The sequence below is a fragment of the Xenopus laevis genome, chromosome 2S (assembly GCF_017654675.1).
Source record: "Xenopus laevis strain J_2021 chromosome 2S, Xenopus_laevis_v10.1, whole genome shotgun sequence".
Classification (NCBI taxonomy): Eukaryota; Metazoa; Chordata; class Amphibia; order Anura; family Pipidae; genus Xenopus; species Xenopus laevis.
Genome location: NC_054374.1, coordinates 87,934,563 through 87,954,358, shown reverse-complemented (window position 1 = coordinate 87,954,358; position 19,796 = coordinate 87,934,563). Strand labels below are relative to the sequence as shown.

The 19,796-nt window shown below is 39.2% G+C and overlaps 1 long non-coding RNA gene across 1 annotated transcript; it reads right to left on the bottom strand.

Moving 5' to 3' along the window:
• Positions 1–201: 201 nt before the first annotated feature.
• LOC108709637 lies at positions 202–19,750 on the bottom strand. Its single transcript, XR_001934666.2, has 5 exons — positions 18,090–19,750; positions 14,716–14,861; positions 8,505–8,591; positions 6,311–6,424; positions 202–694 (listed from the first exon to the last, which is right to left on the bottom strand). It is a non-coding gene; the product is annotated as an uncharacterized LOC108709637 (long non-coding RNA).
• Positions 19,751–19,796: the final 46 nt, after the last annotated feature.

Genomic DNA, 19,796 nt, shown 5'->3' with positions numbered 1-19,796 from the left:
TAGTAGACAACGGGATTCTTCAGAACGTATCTGTTATTTACTGTGTATCCTGTGCTTAAATGGTTGCCCCCATGGCTACACAGCATCTTGTTTATATTAACTACCGGAGAGTTTGTGAAGCAAACACCAGTTTTACCAGTGCAGGGCAACAGTACATTATAGTGTCATTTCTTTAAAACACTTTTTGGTTTAACTGTTCCTTTAATATGGTAAGTGCTCACCTCCTAGTACTTTGCACCTCCCAGTACTCTCCTGCTTGTAGGTTCTTAATCACATGCCACCTTTCCAGCTAAACACATGCAGCACGGCACACAAAGACCGATGCAACTTTTTGCACTTCTTTTAACACCGGAGAGTGAAAGCAGAAAATGGAATTTTGGCAAACAAAGTTTGGTGCCACTTCTTTTGCACTTTACCACAAATTCATAGCTAAGCCCATCAATATTATTAAAAGCTAAGTTTTGTAATGCCAAATTAAATGCATCAGAAAAAAAAATCTGGAATTTTAATAAACATTAGAATCATTAAGTAGCTACTGCATTTCATTTGTGTAGTTGAATTGCGCACAGTTCTTCCATTCTGCGCTGCAGTTTTTTATTCAGATGGTATAAAGTTTGCTTACGTTCACCTAGGCAGAAGGCTTCTGTCTATTGTGTTTTGCAAACCATTCTTCACTCTTGTCTGCGGTCATAGCCTGAAAAATACATGTCAATAAATGATGTAAGTGCTGACTAATTCTGGAGGGAAAGAACCCTGATTGTTAGAGTTTACAATCTAAAGGATGAAAAAAAGGTGGAATCCCTTCTAACTTTTAAGTGTTCCCAACAAAAATGTTTCTGTTTCAGGTTATTTAAACAATTCTTTTACAAACCATATATTCATTTTTTGGTTAAAGAGAAAAATACCCCATTCAGTTGGGCTTCTGTAAGAAAGAATAAAAGGCCCTTCTTAACACATACTTAATTCATCAGATAGGGGAAAAAAACATGATGGTCTGCACATGACTTGCATGGACTATTTCTCCACCTTCCTTTGGCCTGGAGTTAAAGTGATGGATTCTGGGAAGGTGCATTGATTCTCAGAAATGCAGAAGCCCTTATATCAGCATGAACAGGGGCGTAACTATAGAGGAAGCAGACCCTGCGGCTGCAGGGGGGCCCAGGAGGTACAGGGGCCCCATGAGGCCCTAATTCATATACAATTTCAATAAATATTGGAGAAACAAGTCAACCTCTAAACATTTTGGGGGCCTGAAAAATAATTTGCTGTGGGGCCCAGTAATATTTAGTTACGCCACTGAGCATGTAACACTGTGATTGAGGGTTTGTGCAAGGCAGAGGCAGGCCATGTGAAAAGGGTGATGAGGGGTTAAGGTCTAGAGACCCATAGACCACAGTAATAGATGATTAAATCTCGGGATGTAACACAACAGGGTGTAGCTTTACATAATATATTCCAAGAGCTTTGGTAACTAGGCAGCTTCCGCTTAGCAACAATAGTGAAATGAAGGAAATAAGAGGTGAATTAAATTATATATAAAGTTGTCCAATTAAAAGATAGATTGGAAAAGCGAAGGGAATATTTGACACTGGATCTGCATGATTTGAGGAAGAACACAATGCATAGCTTTTAGAGACTGGTAGCTATTATATTTAACATCTGCTCAGAGAGTGACACAATGGCAACAAAGTGTATTTAATTTGAGTTTATATGAAACAATTAAGTTAGTTTTATATTGCTCTCTTGCGTCTTGTTTTTAACTTTGTATGAGACGAAGAACTGTATTTTAAGGAATCCGATATGTATGTAAAGTGTTATTTAAAACAGTGGTCTTACAACAGGATAATTGTTATATGTCATCCCCTATATTACTGTTTCCCACAAAAAAAAGTAGATTTAAGGCAAGTTCACTGTTTTGTTAGCAATTTGAGAAAGACCATGAATGGGGCCGAAAATTTGTTTGTTATTTTTAACCTAGGCACAGTATTTATATCTTTTTTTTAGCAGATGTGTTCACTTTTTACATAAGCCCTACTGTCTTTGTGACTTTGAAGCCTTAAAGGAGAAGGAAAGGTTTGACATGGTAATGTATTCAAAATGTTTACCCCACATGTGCCTCCTGAACCGCTATATTTCCGCTTCTGCATTGCCATCCATTACTTAGTAATCTGCCTCGCAAGCTCTACCTTTCTTCATGCGTTAGCCGGCACCATTTTAGAAGCGCCGACGTCACTTCCCCCGCGGCTGCCCCACACTGCGCATGCGCCAATTTTTTTCCCCCTCTTCACTTGACCCCGCGCGTCATCAACGCTCAGCACTCAGCACATGCTCAGCAGTACTACAGAGAGGAACTGCGCATGATCCAGGTCGTGAGTCGCAATGGGAAGATAGGCATGCTGGGAAAAACGCTTCTCCTACTCTACACTATCAGAGGAAACGGATCAACAGAGCTGCTACAAGAAAGCACACAGAGGTAAATGTAACACACCAGCAGACTTTTAGTAACACGGCTGCTTTTTTAAAGATAATTCATGTTTGGGCTTTACAGGTCCTTTAAACAAATTGACACTACATTTGGTATTGCCATCACTGTGAACCACTGTAAAATAGTTTGCTAGTTCAGGGCTTCCAAAGCCGAGCTCTGTCGTTAAATATGGGGCAGATTTTACACAGCATAGGAAATGTAATTGCTGTAGAAAGTCACACTCCTAAACCAATATTTACTTTGGCAGTACTTGTGTGTGCTACTGCTCTGTAGCGGTAGTTGCTGGGAAATGAAAGCAAAGCATTGTGTATTAGTATTCACAGCCTATGCCATGGTTTACTGCAGGTCAGCCTAATCTATTAATTCCATTGTTATATTAAAAGTAGAAGGGTGAACCAGCAAAATGAGATTCCCTTCAAGTCCCTTAATTGAGAAACTGAAACAGTCACTGAAGACCGATACAAGTTTTGTTGTTCTTTCATCTTCTACAACTTTAGACGATTATTTTACAAACCAACTGCACTATTCTTTACATTAATGCCAGACCAAGATCAAGAATGAGCTGCTGTAGAACCCATATTGCCATTTTGCAGTCTTTGTTCTGAGTCATACATTAGAGCCTATTTTTGTGTTTGTACAACACATTGCCTTTTTAACAAGCATTCATACATTATTATATGTATTTAGAGGCCGGATAGGAAGAGCTAAATGATGTTCTGGCCATTTAAATTGACGCCGAAACTTAATTCATAAGAGCATGCTTTCGAAAATTCACTCCTGGCCCAAGTCCAGCCATACTGACTCTGACACTTGTTAAGTAGATTCTGTAACACTTAGAGGCAGATTTATTAAGGGTTGAAGTAAAAATTCTAGTTCTATTTATAATTATATTAAAATTTTAGAATTTTTTTTTTTTTTTATCAAAACTCTCAAATTTGAATTGTGAATTATCCAAACTCGATTTGCGTTTTAATTCAAATTTCAAGATTTATCATACTCTGGCCCTTTAAAGGAGAATTCAACCCCCTAATTAGCATCCCCCTTCCCCCCTACCCTAAATAGGCCCCCCTCCCTCCTGGCCTACCTGGCACCCTGGGCAAATGCCCCTAACTTTCTACTTACCCTTCCTTGCAGGTCCTGTCCAGGAGTTCACAGCAGCCATCTTGTCTTCTTCCTGTAGTGATCGGCATTTTCAGGCGCATGTGCAGTTGGAGGAATCTTGTGTTGCGCATGCGACGAAAGTCACAATATATCCGATTTTTTTATCGAAAATTTGCGCATGCACCCAAAAATGCAGATCACTACAGGAAGAAGACCGAAGGAGACAAGATGGCGGCTGTGAACTCCGCTGGACAGGACCTGCAAGTAGGGGTAAGTAGAAAGTTATGGGCATTCGCCCAGGGTTCCAGGTAGGCCAGGGGGAGGGGGGGCTATTTAGGGTAGGGGGGAATGCAAATTAGGGGGTTGAATTCTCCTTTAAAGGAAAACTATAAAATGGTCTTCATTTGTTTTTAATACTTTTAGTAGTTTTGGAATTATTTCTTTTTTGTTCATCAACTCTCCAGTTCAGAATTGCAGCAACATCTGGTTGCCAGGGTCCAATTTGCCCCAGCAACCAGGCAGAGGTCTGCTGAAGTCAGGGATCCCCATTTTAAAATGAGAAAATGGCAGAAAAGGACAATTCTGTAATAGATGTTAAAATATCTATTAAATATGAATACCAGATAAAAGATTGCTAAGAATAGAATATTCTATAACATAATAAATATTATAATATTATTTGGGCCCACTTTTTTGTTTTACACAAAGTTTCAATTCACATAGGGGCAATGGACCCACCCTTTAGCCATTGACTTGTACAATGGACCCACCCTTTAGCCATTGACTTGTACAATGGACCCACCCTTTAGCCAGCTATAAACAGCATCTATTAATCTCTCCGTAAAATAATACTCTTGAATTGCGGATTCTGTGTAATCCATCCCCGCCCCAACCAAATCGGATAATTTAACCAAATTTTTCTCCCAAAATGTCAGACTTTACTATTATAAGGATAATGGTTCATAATCTATCTCCGTACATGTTTATTAAAGAAACATCATGTTAGAATATAGAAACAATTGGCTGGTGTTGATATATTATTTCTACAGTTGACTAATTACTTTGTTATTATGTGATAAACTCTCATTATAATCTCCCTAATAAAATGCTTAATGTGAACATAAAGTAAAGAACATGTGTTTACTGTGCTACTGGTCAGGTTTATTTAATATCACACTGATTTAACTGCTCTCTGCTATATTGATACAAATAGGGAGAAACCTGTTTATAGCCTGTAGCGAAGCCAGAGCAGTATAGCAAAACACATTCATTCTTTGCATTGCAGTCTCAGTTTTAACAGAGTGTTGCAGGCTAAAGTTAGCATCCCGCTGCTGTGGATAACAATGTTTTATATTTATATGTATATCTCTGAAAAAAAGCCTTAGTGGAAAAAACTTTTTAAATACTTTTAGAATTTTTTTTATACATAAATAACTACTTTTAGAATACTAAATGTATTTGAGCGTTATGACTCTTTTTTAAAATTCAAGACATCAGTGCAGTTGTGTAAACTCTCATGCAATTAAAGGTACAGTTACTCCCAGTATCTCATTTGTGGCTTTCTTTCCTAAGAATAGCTTCTCCATCGTTACTTATTGCTGTGTGCAACTTCAATATTGTACATTAGGAAAGGATACGGCCAAAGGCAGAATAACTGCAATGTGCATTTATTGACACACATGTTACACTTCATAAAGGGTTGTTATACCCGAAACATGTTGTGTCAATAAATGAACATTGCAGTTATTCTGCCTTTGGCCGTGTCCTTTCCTAATGTACAATATTGAAGTTGCACATACGTTTGGATGGGACATGGAAAGGTGGCCTTGCTGAAAGGTAATTGTTGGGTATGAAATAGTTATTATTGCTCTGTGTGTTGGGATATTTCTCTGGATATACCACATGAACAATTAAATCGGATATAAATTGATTACTATTGCTCCTGCTCTCCTCCCATCAGCACTATTCTGTTGTCCACTATTTTGGCGGTGTAATTTTTTTTTACTTTGAGAAGAAAGCACTGGTCTTTATATGAGTAGAGCTTGCAGTCAGGTACCCAGTCAGTGCAGTCATGCATTTATCCAGTGCCATAGAAACACCCTTTGTGCCTTAAGTAATGATTAGCAAGATTGGGACCATAAAACCTTTGGTGTAATATGTCCTAAATAAACCACAGAGTTCCCACCACTACATACATTCTGGAGAGTTATATTTCTGGTTGCCTAACACTCCAACTGAATGATGTTGTTGCCACTCCCAAATGACTGGACATTGCAAAGACTTGGTTCCTGTGCTATATGAGAAGTTGGCCCACAGGCTAGATTTTGGGCAGCATAAGATTTGACCAGCAACTTGCTGGTGGCTAAATTACAATTGTCTAACTGCAGAGTGCAAGGAAGGCAAAAGGGAGGCACAGTCTGTCTCTTCCCGTCACAACCTCCTGTTTAATTCTGCTCCCACTTGATTATTAGATTATTATTGAAAACCCCTGTGTAACTCTTGGTGCTGTATAAATAAATAATGATAGTCCTCATGGTGTCTATAGATGGGGAACGGTTGGCTGAAACAATCAGATTGGCTGACCATCTCATGGTCAACTTAAGTGTAAAACATGCAGAACAAGACATGGTAAGCAAACCGAAACTGATTTAGTATAACAGAAAATAAATGACTATATCTTACTAAACTAGTGAACAAAATATTTAGTATTTATAAATTTCTTACAGGATCAGGCAAAATTACAACTTGAACAGTGGCTTTTCCAGGTGTGTCCAGGCTGACTAGAGGAGTCAAAATGTTTTGATTTTCTTTTTTCATCTGTGCTGCGATGCTTGGAAGCTACCAAAACAAAACAGGAATACAGTTATTCAGTGCAGTGCAGTATAAGGGGTAGATTTATCAAGGGTCGAATAGTAAATTTATATTCTCGAATTTCAAAATTCACACATTCTTATTTTAATCCCTCTATTGAAATGTGAGATTTATCACACTCGACCATAGAAACAGTCTTAAAGCGATACCGACACGTTCCTATAAAAATCATAGGAACATGTCCGTATCGAGTAAATGCTGCACCCGGAATAGTTCACCTCAAAGCCGCCTCCGCAAACCTGCATTAACACGACCACCCGACACCGCTTAAAGATCTTCTATATTGTTTCAGTGACTCTGGGCTGGGGGTGGCGCGATCCTTCCATAGGCTAATTACGAATAAATATGAAAACAGGAATGGAAGGATCGATCCGCCCCCAGCCCAGCGTCACTGACGCGTTGCATGATTTTTATAGAAACGTGTCAGTATTGCTTTAATTCGAATATTCGCCACTTAAACCTGCCGAGTTCATGTACAAGTCAATGGCAGAGGTCCGCTGAGTCATTTGGAGATGTTAATAGCCTTCCTGACATTCAAGGGGTTTTTTTTCAGAGAAAAACTCTCTTATATATGAATACAATTTGAATTTTCAGGTCGGAACCATTCAATTGAATAGTAGACATTCAATTTTTTTCTTAGATAACCTCCCAGTGGAATTGTGAGTATATTCGAATTTAAAAAAATTCACATGAATTCGAAATTCAACTTTGATAAAATGAGTCTCTAAGGGGCCCATTTACTTAGTTCGAGTGAAGGAATAGAATACGCTTTTTTTATTATATTCCTTCACTCAAACTAAGTAAATTTTGAATATTTTTTTTGGCTACTTCGACCATCTAATTGGCTACTCCGACCACGACTTGGAATCGAACGATTCAAACTTAAAATCGTTCGACTATTTGACCATTCGATAATCGAAGTACTGTCTCTTTAAAAAAAACTTTGACCCCCTACTTCGCCACCTAAAACCTACCGAGGTGCAATGTTAGCCTATGGGGAAGGTCCCCATAGGCTTCCTAGCAATTTTTTGGTCGAAGAAAAATCGTTCGATCGATGGATTAAAATCCTTCGAATCGAACGATTCGAAGGATTTAATCGTTCAATCTAACGATTTTTCATTCGATAGTACTATTTGCGGAAAATCTTCGACTTCGATATTCGAAGTCGAAGGATTTACATTCGGCAGTTGAATATCGAGGGTTAATTAACCCTCGATATTCGACTCTATGTAAATCTGCCGCCACGTGTCACACCACGAACTATGCAAGCGTCTTGTAGCCTTTGCTTTTCTCAGGAAAAAAACAGCAGCTATAAAACAAGTGTTGTGCCCTCCAATCACATCCAATGTGCCAAGACTTGAATCTGGCATTAGTTAGCTACACCTTAAAATGACAGCTAAAAGGTCCAGTTCAGGTAGCAACTGTGCAGTTATGCAAATCTCCACTAATGGTAAACACCAGGAAACAATGACATTTACTATTTCTCTCCACAAAAAAAGGTGCTGCTACTTGAGAATGATGAACCAGAGCATTTTGTTGTACTCAAGTTCTGCCAAAGACACAGTCTGTGTGCTAAAATAAATAAAAAGTTAAGCTGAATGCTTTGTTGCTATTAAAGTTGAAGGTTTTTTTCTTATTCATTTACATTTCCCCAATGCTAAGAACCTTACACAAAATGTGAATCAATAAAAGACCCTTTAATAATCTTAATTCAAATGGTGGCTTTGCTACAGTTTATGCAGGAGTCTGTCTGCTGTTTGACGTATATATACAGATTTACCAAACTGTGGTAGAGGCACCAGAATAAAAATATTACACACAAAGCCCTCCAGAGGCAGAAAGCAGAACAATTCAGCATGCAATAAAATCACTAAATTCCATTTAAAAATGTTTTTTGAATGAAACAACAAAATCACACTTTGGTAATTTTGAATTTCGGGGAATACGTACTTTCTGAAAATATATGCTGTTTTGGGGGTCTGCCTTACTATTAGGAGTAGCAGAGTATAAATGAACATATAACTCTCAGCAGATAGCTAAATACTACCTCATCTTTAGGGCAAGCAAAGGCAATTCTGCCAAATGCTGTCCCATGGTCCACTGGTCCACCAATTTCCTGCAGTTCCAACTTACACTGAAAAATAAATGCAAACATTGATTAGACTAAAGAAGGCATACAATATAAATCATAGCTCTAATAAATTGAATGTTACAATTGGCCACACATGGTAATATTCATGAACAGGTAGCAGTGCATAATCGTGGAGCTGTGGAATCTAAGGTTAAAGGAAACAGATAACTAATAACTATTCAACTATGGGATCATCTACTTATGGATGCAAAGTGGTTATGAGATAAAGCTAATTCCACATGACTAAATGGTATTAAAAGAAATTAAATTCCATGCTTTAAACTAAAATATAATGTATTGTACTGTTGTCTGCACTGGTAAGAATTGTGTTTTCCTTCATAACCCTGCTATTATTTATATCAATTTATAAAAGCTGCAGTATAGCTACAAGGGCAGCCACATTATATAGAATAAGATGCAAATGCACATAAGGTGTACAAAATACAAAGGTTCTGGTTCTTAAACCTTGTATTCAGTTATCATTAATTATACCACAGGGCCTTTTTACCACTTGAAAAACAAAACACACTGTACTAACCCAATTTAAAATATTTTGCCTTCAAGACCCCATAAACAATGTTATCAGTGGTGAGCTTTATTGTTACTGTCAATCATACAATACATTATTATACTAATTCAAAAAGTGGCTGGCCAGTCTACCTTCATTATTATGTATACTAATAAAGCAGAAAATTCACCAAATAAAACTGCATAAATACAACTGGAGCCTTGATCCTCAAGCAGCCTATCTGTTCCTGTTTAGAATGTGAGGCAGTGTAACCATTCATCTGCGCACATCACCTCAGTAACCAAGTTAGTTAAATTTTGATTCTTCACATTTCGTTTCACATGCACTATTTAAGGGCAAAAGAGTGTAAACATCTACATTAGAACATGATTAGTGTAACATGTAAATTGCCTCCCATTTTAGGAAGTGGGAATTGTCTGGCTTGTTCAACAACCTGTGCAAAGCTACATTTAGGCAAGTCTTAAGGTGGCCATACACGGATAGATCCGCTCGTTTGGCGATGTCGCCAAACGAGCGGATCTCCCTCCGATATGCCCACCTTGAGGTGGGCAATATCGGGCTGATCCGATCGTGGGCCCTAGGGCCCAACGATCGGATCCTAGCGTTCGCCAAACGGGCGGTCGGATCGCGGGACCGCATCAACGAACAGATGCGGCCGCGATCCGACGGGATTTTTAACCCCATCCGATCGAGATCTGGCCGACTTTCGGCCAGATCTCGATCGGGGAAGCCCGTCGGGGGCCCCCATACACGGGCCAATAAGCTGCCGACTTGGTCTGTCGGCAGCTTTTATCGGCCCGTGTATGGCCACCTTAAGTGTGTGTTGCATCATAGTTCCCAGCTTTCTATATTGGGAAGCCATCTGACACAATTCCTGACAATCTGACACCACCTTTGCCTCAAGAAACATTATGCATGCTACCTGTATCACAACATACCATTCAGCTTACTGATGCTAAAAAGCAAGCTTTTTCTGTACTCATCTGTAATGCAATTCACTCTAAACAAATTAAAGGAAAACTATACTCCCAAAATGAATACTTAAGCAACAGATCGTTTATATCAAATTGAATGACAAATTAAAGAATCTTACCAAACTGAAATATATATTTACATAAATATTGCCCTTTTACATCTCTTGCCTTGAACCACCATTTCGTGACTCTATCTGTGCTGTCTCAGAGATCACCTGACCAGAAATACTACAACACTAACTGTAACAGGAAGAAGTGAGGAAGCAAAAGGCAGAACTCTGTCTGTTAATTGGCTCATGTGACCTTACATGTGGTTTGTATGTGTGCACAGTGAATCTTACGATCTTAGGGGGCGGCCCTTATTTTTTAAAATGGCAATTTTCTATTTATCATTACCCAATGGCACATACTACTAAAAAAGTATATTATTATGATAATGGTTTATTTACATGAAGCAGGGTTTTACACATGAGCTGTTTTACTAGAGACCTACATTGTTTGGGGGGGTATAGTTTTCCTTTAAAATGTTCCAATGAAAAATGGTTGCATTGTACTTGAAAGAGTATCTGACACATTTCTTAATTAGAAATGACTGCGTGTGTAATAAAGACAATTAAAGGTTTACAAATTCTTTGTTGACTGAAAGAAGCAATTATGCCACTTAAATTTTATATGTGCTTCATCATCACACCACTTTTTTCCTTGAAATAAGAATGTGAAAATGTGGCAGCTAGCAGGTTGGGTTGTGGATAAAGTGGGTTTCGGGTGGAGTTAGCGAAGGGCTTGTGGATGTGGTTTATGTCCACTGCAGGACCTACTGATGACACTTGCTTAGTAAACAAAGGTGGGATGGGTAATGCAAGTAATATTTTGTTTTATATTATCAAAAGTTGTGTGTGGGGGTTACTTGGAGTAAAGATCAAATGGCAAGTGTTGATGGTGAAGTTAATGCAAGTAGAGATTGCAGGCAGGGAGGGGGCTAGGAGAAAGTTCAGCCCATCAGGGAGAGAGCTGTGCTGGCCCAAACCACCCAACCTGGTGGGCAGGGCCAACACTAGTCTGTAACCTCCACCTAGAGTCCTGCATAGGGTCAGGTCCAGTGGTCGGGTTTCAGACAAAATGGTCCCCGATTCCTTGGCCGCGCGGGCAGTCCTCTTGATCTCACTCTTGTGGTTCTTCCAGTTTTTTATTTTTTTCGGTAGATTCAGCACCGGAGTGACATCACTTCCGGGCAAATGTGAAGTCACTTCCGTGTCCCCCGGGTCGGAAGGTTAGTTGGCCTATCGCGGGTTGGGTATTGGGAACATGCGGGTCAAATTGCGGTAACGGGTCAGGTTTCAAATAAATGGACCCGCGCAAGACTCTACCTCCACCATCAGAACACTAAAGAACACTGGGTACATGAAAGGAAGCTGGAGAGAAGCAGAGCAGTGGGAAAAAATCTGCTTGTAACTGCATCTGTCAAAAAGGGCCTGAAGAGAACACTGCACTATTATCCGAAAAGAAAGGCGAAAAAGGACCGCACATGCTCACCGCTCTCCCCTCAGATCAGGTGCTCCGTCCAACAGTGTCCCCACTGTAAACACGACAAGAACTCGAAGAATTATCCGAAAAACAACATTGCTGCTAATCCAAAGCCCAACATATATAAGGCAAAAGGCTACAAACAGAACAAAACAGACTACTCAAGTCCACTTACCAAATTGTTATAGCAGTAGAAAGTAAAATCCAATTGAAATGTTGTAGAAGCAAAGGTATTTACCATATAGGCATTAAAAAGCCCTGCATAAGGGTAACAGCCGACGGGTGCCTATATCGTAAACAAATTTGAAAGTACTTCAATAAAACATATGCACCAATGGAGTGTGCTGAGGTCAGTGCTGCTGCCCTGGAAGGGGACAGTCCGACAGTTAAATGTTTTCTGTAAGAAGGAATGGCCTAAAATTCCTCTATGCTGATGTGCAAGACTGATCTACAATTAAAAGAAACATTTAGTTGCTGCTGCCCTAGGGGTGCACGCCAGTTACTGAAAGCAAAGCTTTACTTTCTTTTGCCACACACAAACATATAAATAATTTTCCTCAAATAATAACTGAAGTATTAAGTTTTGTCTTATTTGATTTATTGGGTTATCATTATCTAGTATTAAAGGAGTTGTTCAGTGTAAAAATAAAAACTGGGTAAATAGATAGGCTGTGCAAAATAAAACATGTTTTCAATATAGTTAGTTAGGCAAACTTGTAATGTATAAATGCTGGAGTGACTGGATGTCTAACATAATAGCCAGAACAATAATTCCTGCTTTCCAGCTCTCTTGGTTTACACTGACTGGTTATCAGAGACTTGAGGGGGGGGGGCACATGGGTCATATCTGTTGCTTTTGAATCTGAGCTGAATGCTGAGGATCAATTGTAAACTCACTGAACAGTTATGTCCCATGTGACCCCCCTTCAAGTCACTGACTAGCTCAGAGTTAGAGAGCTGCAAAACAGGGAGTAGTGTTCTGGCTATAAAGTTAGACACCCAGTCACTCCAGCCTTTATAGATTACATTTGTAACTAACTAACCATATAAGAAATATTTTTTTATTTTGCACAGCCTATTTACCCAGTTTTTATTTTCACACTGAACTGTTCCTTTAAGACATGAACGAAAAACAAATTACATGTTAGGTCATATTTATGCAGAAATATTGAATATTTAAAAGAGGTCAAAAAATTTCAGGCACCTGGGTACACGTAACAACAGTTAATGACAAATAATAAATTACCTGATTGTCTGCATATCCCAGAAGGGCTGTCTTATTGGTTTTATCTTTACTGTAAATTTTAATTTCCAAGAGGCTAGACCTCTAGTAGTGTAAATATTTCTGCAGGTCAGACACAGCAAGTGCTACCTTTTGCACTGGGTCTGAAACACATGCAAAGCAGAAACAATAGAGACTGCCAAGCAATTTTAGGCTACACCACCACATAGTATAGAAAAAAAGGCACAAAGAGTTTTAAAGGGCACCTGTTTGGTAAAATTTTTATCCCCAACCAAAGGTTGAGCCTGTATTCCGGTTGGGGATAACAGTAGTTTTTTTTTCATTTTTTTTTTTAAATGCCCCCCACCAGCGCTATGCTACCCGCAATAAGAGGGAGCTCCCGTACAAGCAGCCATGTCTGGTTACTCACATGCGCATAATGAAAATGTGCTACAAATTGGTCATTATTTGCAAATGGTCAAATGGGTCACCATCTTGGAAAGTGTCTGTGACACTCACATGCTCAGTGGGCTCTGAGCAGCTGTTGAGAAGCTAATCTTAAGGGTTGTTGCAAATTATCAAGCAGAAAATGAGGTTGGCCGGTAATATGAGGTGATTCTACAAAGCTGATGATTAAATTCTGATGCTAGTTGCACTGGTTTCTGTGCTGCCATGTAGTAATTATCTGTATTAATTACTAATCAGCCTTATATTGTGACATCTATATTCTATGTGTACTGAATATTGTGAGTCAGTCCCTAAGCTCAGTAAGTGACGGCAGCACAGAGCATGTGCAGTGAATCAGCAGAAAAGAAAATGGGGAGCTACTGGGGAATCTTTGGACAAACAGATCTTTACTGCTAAAGGGTTGTGGTTGCCTTGGGCTGGTATAGAAGCACAAAACATAATGTACAACATTTCTAGCTACTTCTTTAGTTAAGATTTAATTCTCTATAACATAAGAGAATAAGTCCATATGTGTTATTTGTGGACTTCTACATTGTTTCAGGGGTCAGAAACAAAAGTAAAAATGGTCATATAGATATATGTATTTATATGAAAATGTAAGGGGTAGTTCACCTTTGAGTTAAATAAGAATAAAAATACAATTGTAGCCACACAGAGCAATTGTTTTTTGGCTGCTTGGGTCAGTGACCCCCATTTGAAAGTTGGAAAGAGTCATAAAAAGAAGCCGAAATAGTTCAAAAACTATAAAAAAAAAATGAATACCAATTGAAATGTTGCATACTGCAAGTTATCTTAAAGGTAAACCACCCATTTAAAAGAACACTTCACTCGTACACGACGCGAGGAGCTCACCAGTCTATTTCCCAGAGATCCTCTGCGGGTTCCCGGACACACCCACTCGGCAAAGTGGTGTTTAAACACACATATAACAGTTGCTGACATGATCAGTGTTAATCAGCCTGGTGTTCACCCATTTAAAAGACTGACAAAATACCAGGTATAATAATACCCATAGGCTTGAATTTTTTAACTTGTGCTGTATAACATTTCTGCCCATTCTGCAGGTAGAAATCTGCCTTGCTTCTTCCAGTCACTCCAATATAAAGGTATTTTCAGTGCCAATGTGACATTACCCTTAATATATACTTAAGTACACAGGGGCCAAGAGTTTGCTGGATGGATATATAAAATGGTCCTGCAGCTATCTAAATTGGGAATTTGCTTTTGCCTTCCATAATGCCTCTGGGGAATTTGTCAGTAGGATGAGCATGGGCTATAAATGATCAACTTTTCTCCCATGTGCCTAGTATAAAAACATACAATTGATTAGACTTCTCTACATGGTTTTCATTTTGTGCATATATAAATTAAAATGAATTAGAAAAATAAGTGTATTTTGACTATCCTTACCTGTTTTTGGCTGATCTTTGTCTTCCAAATAAAATATATATCCTCCAGGGGCTACCACTTCAAATAATCCATCGGCTGTGTCAGAAAGCCGGCCATTTCATCTGGCGTGCATGTTGCACAGCCTGGCTTGACTGAATTGTTATGCCCTGTCAAAAACAAAATAGAGTCAAGTCAAAATCCACCACCAGAACAACACTCACAATGTGCTGTATATGACAACTGCAGGGGCAGTACGCCTCAAAATTACATTTTGTATTAACACAATCTGCAAATGAGTCATAGAAATTCCAACTAATATCTGGCCTATTTTAAATTGTGATTTTTGCAACTGTCAGGCTTGACATTTCAACTAATATCTGGCTAATTTACCAGAGCAACTAAGCAGCAGTTTGGAAGTAAGCATAAAAGATCAAAGAGAAAGCAAAGATTATTAAAAACAAATGGAAAAAAAACCCAAATAAATAAATAAAACAATTAAATGAAACCATTACACTGGTGTTTTTTTTTTTTGGCTGCCAGAGTCAGCAACCCTGACAACCAAATAGCATTTTCAGCTAAAGTCTTGATCCAAACAAAATAAAGAATGAAGATCAAATGAGAAGTTATTTAGAATGGGTCTATGCATACTAAAAATAAATATATAGGTGGACTTCCCATTTAAGCCCACAAGCATATTAACCAATACAAAATCTTATTTTCATGAATGCACTTGAGATGAATAGTGTTATGCTAGGGCTCCTAGAGTTTTGGCTATTTTTATGTAACCTTTGGATATGAAGGAAGACCCCCCCCCCTCCTCCCCCAAGGCTAACTGCCCCCCCCCCCCGGGAAATGCCCCATACTTTATACTTACCCCTCGTCGCAGATTCTGGCAGCGGACTTCACGGCAGCCATCTTTTTCTACAGGGTTTCCTTCAGTTTATCACAAGTCACATGACTGGGTGCAGCTGGGAAACTGATAATATGTCTAGCCCCATGTCAGATTTCAAAATTAAATATAAAAAAATGTGTTTGCTCTTTTGAGAAATGGATTTCAGTGCAGACGTCTGCTGGAGCAGCACTATTAACTGATGCATTTTGGAAAAAAACGGTTTTCCCATGACAGTATCCCTTTAAATGTGGAGCTAAATGTTAAGACAGTGGCACATTGTGTGATAATGAGCATTCTGCCACCCACATGCATTTCCATCTTGGTAGGTAGCCAGCAACGTTGCACTTCCTCTTGTAACAAACTTACTTTTGGTTCGTAGGGGACGGCAGGGACGCCTGCCGCCCCCACGGCGGGGACGCCCGCCGCGCCGAGCGGCAGCCGCCGCTTCTAGGCCTCAGGCGCCGGCTCCTTAGGGAGCGCGCGGCGCGCATGCGCCGGTCTTAAGGCGCAGGCGCGCTGACGTCACGGCGCAGACGCGCTGGCGTCATTGCGACGGAATGGCGCCAAAATTTAAAATAAAAAGGCAATGCACAGTGTGTGCATTGCCCAACGTAGGTTCTAGTTTTTCTGTTCCTGGGTGCGATTCTGCTTGATTATTCCTGTCCTTCCGGCTAGTCCTGACTCCTGTAATTGATCTCTGCCTGCCCTGACCCTTTGGCTTATCCTCTGACTACGCTTTCTGGATCCCGATTTTGTACTTCGACCAAGATTGTTACTGACCCGGCCTGTGACCTCGACTACTCTGCTTCTTACCGATTCTGTACCTTGTTCCGATTGGTTTTGACTTGGCCTGTTTCTGGACTTTGATATACGTTTACGTAAGGTTCCCTTGCTCGCTCAGAGTTGTAGTCCTCTTAGTCCCCTCACTTTAAGACCTGGCGGCATCCGAGTAGCGGAGGGCTCATCCCGAAGTGAAAGGCGGCGGTTTGAGGCTGAAGCGTGAGCCGAGCCCGGGACATAGGGGTTAACTCTGGGTTGTGGGATACCGAACGTGACACCTCTCCTGGTAATTTCACTGGCCTTTCCAGTTCAACTGCAGGACAGGCAAATAGTACTCAGAAAAACTGTTCTACTGCCACCTAGTGTTCCAGCCTGTTATAGCCCACCTCTAAGCCATTCCAGCCATATGGAGCCATAATAATATGCCCAGTCCCCACATACTCTTTCTTCTTTACCCTTAAAATATATAGTTAACAAAGACATTACATTTGTTTTATATTTGTACACTATGGATCAGATTTATACACTAAAATGGGAAAGTCAGAAGAGTTCCCAGGAGCAAAAACCAAAATAATTTACTGCAGTTTAATTATAAACATTATAAATTATTATTAATAATATTATTAATATCATGTCTAATGAAATGTATAAACATGTAAAGTTATCCTTTTAAGATTAAACTTTGTGTTTCATTAAAAACTATGATTAAATATGTGACATATACCCGAAAATCATTACCGAGGCGATACTCTCTGATACTCTCCGATACTCTCCAACTCCGTAATTGTAGGTTAGTTCAACAACAAAATGGCTGTCCTCAGATCCATAGCCTATCATGGTTTTACTCCATTTCCCATCATAAGGCATGAAAAATAATAACCACTAAATGAATTAGAAAAATTAAGCTGACTGGAAATAGGCGTAGCCTTACACCATGTTAAATACACAAGGAAATGTCACATTTCATTTAAGGCACTTATACTCTTTACAATATCACTGTATATTTATAGGTTGATTGCTGTTATTGCTATATGAGGAGAAAATGTTTTACCATAGAGTGATGTAGCAACACGCCAGTTTAAAAAGTTGTAGAGGGGAGGACCATATTTTACAGAAAACAAGGTGCAGAACCTGTTGCATAAAATAAAAAGGGCAGGGTCAGACTGGGTGACCCGGGGCCCACTGAGACTGCTGTCTCAGGGACCCCCACCCCTGCTGCAAAGCCCCCTTCAGCCCTCAGCTCTAGTCGGCCCAGTCCGACCGTTAAAAAAGGTTGGCTCAGCATTTAAATACAAATATAGCCCCCAGTGACATGTAGGATAATGTTGTGTGTTTTCTGTCAATAGATAAAATTAAATTTCGATACATTTCTTTCACCTGGTGGTGAGGGGCCTCACAGCTCAGCACAAAGCGTTGTGCAATTATAACTCGAGGCCTCCATCTTTTCCAAATGCCACCAAGTTTATGCTTATTATATGTTGAGACTCTATGATACTCTTTACACATATTGAATGTAAAAGTTAAGTATGATAATAGAATTATAAGTGTGGCAGCCATGTACTCAGGAGCTTCATACCATAAAAGTAAATAAATTATGACCACTAATAAAGTAGGATTATTTGATTTGCAAAATAAATATATTCTTCTAATGATGCAATTGCAAATATATAAATTGTAGGGTCTATAATTTTTTATTTAACATATTTTACTATGTTTAACATACCCATTGCATGTAGCTTTGCAAACTTCTTCAAACTCTTAATGCCTTAGTATCTGTAAAACAGAAAGTTTAATTGATTTCTGTAAGCAATCTTTCCATGGCATGGTTTTTTTAAAAAGAAAAACCAGTAGTAGGGTCCACTATCTGATCATACTGTATGTGAGTAGGAATTTATTTAGGTGTTACTTTGGAAAATACAGAAAAATTGTAGTGTGCCAGCAAAGTAGGTACAAAGTTTCTACATTCCATTCAAGTGAATTATAACAAATACATTGCTTGGTAGCAAAATGCCCCTACACCTCTGGCTGTTAAAGCATATACTGTATTGGGGCTAAAATTTGGGAAATGAGGGAAATGCAATGAGGACTTTTAAGCTCAAAGCAATGAGTTGCAGAATTCTCACTCACTTTACAGATCTAAAACCATATAATATAACTTAGCATTTTCTGCATTCTCCATTTTATGAAAAGTAAAATACTAGTGCTTTAAGCACATACTCAAATGATGGATTATTATCCAATAATAAAATTCAACCATAATCTTTAATCTCTGTTTTGTGGTCTGCAGAGGTGGTTATCTGTGCACTAATAGTTTGACTAACTACATTCTCCTCCTCCAACAATTGCTCAGAACCTGAACACTTAAGCTGCCCATTGACACAAAGATTTGATCGTACGAATCTCCGTTTCGTACGATTTTAGGGCCGTGTTTGGAGTGTACCGTCACTTTTGTGAGATGGCGATCAGTCGTTCGGTTCATCGGACAGGTTGGAAAATTTCTGTTGGCTACTGACAATATCTCTGCATGTATAGCCGAACTGACGATACCAGCTTTTGTCTGACATAACTTTCGTACGATTGCTGTCAGGGGCAGAACATCGGCTGACCTGTTTTTTTTACTACTTTATTTGATCTGAATGGTAAGTGTCAGGTCGGGAGATGGCACCGAATGATTGTTAGTTCGTTATGAGTGTAAATCTGCACGTCTATGGCCAGCTTTATTTTGCACCCTAGCCCTCTGCAGGTCAACCCCAGTAACAGTCCAGTGTCCCACTTCCAATAATTTGAACTTAACATCAGCCGTTGAATTGCCTAAAACACACCTAAACATACCCCAATAACAGGCAGAGCTTGGAAAAGCTGAGCACAAGATATGGCACATGGTCCAGATGTGTAGATGAACTTAAGTGCTGCAAATCAAAACTGGCTCTGTATTTATCCTACCAGGGGTTCTGCTATGTTATTACAAGAAATCAGCTTTACTATTTATACTGTGTGTGTGGGGGGGCATTAAACATAGAACCGTCACAGCATGCATCCAGACGTATTCCGTGATGTATAAGTGAAATATATACTGTATTTATCAAAACAACAGACTATAAAACTGTTCTATACAAATCCCATTCACTGAACTCAACACAAGGTTATACTGCACATACTGTATAGTCCATTACTCTTAAACCTCCTCAAATTGTTGTATATAATTTATTACCATTAAGAGCTATAAGATTCAATAATGGAGTTTTAATCGCAGTTACAGTAAAGTGTTAGCAAATAGTGGCATGTTTCCATTATTCTATATTCTATCTTTCTTACAACTCTCTGTAAACCTGGCAGTCTGCCCTCTATCCCCAACTTTCAGGACATAGTGTAGGGCTCTAATGCTGCCCATGTTTTCTTGAGGCAACTCTTTGCAGGGAATAGATAGCTG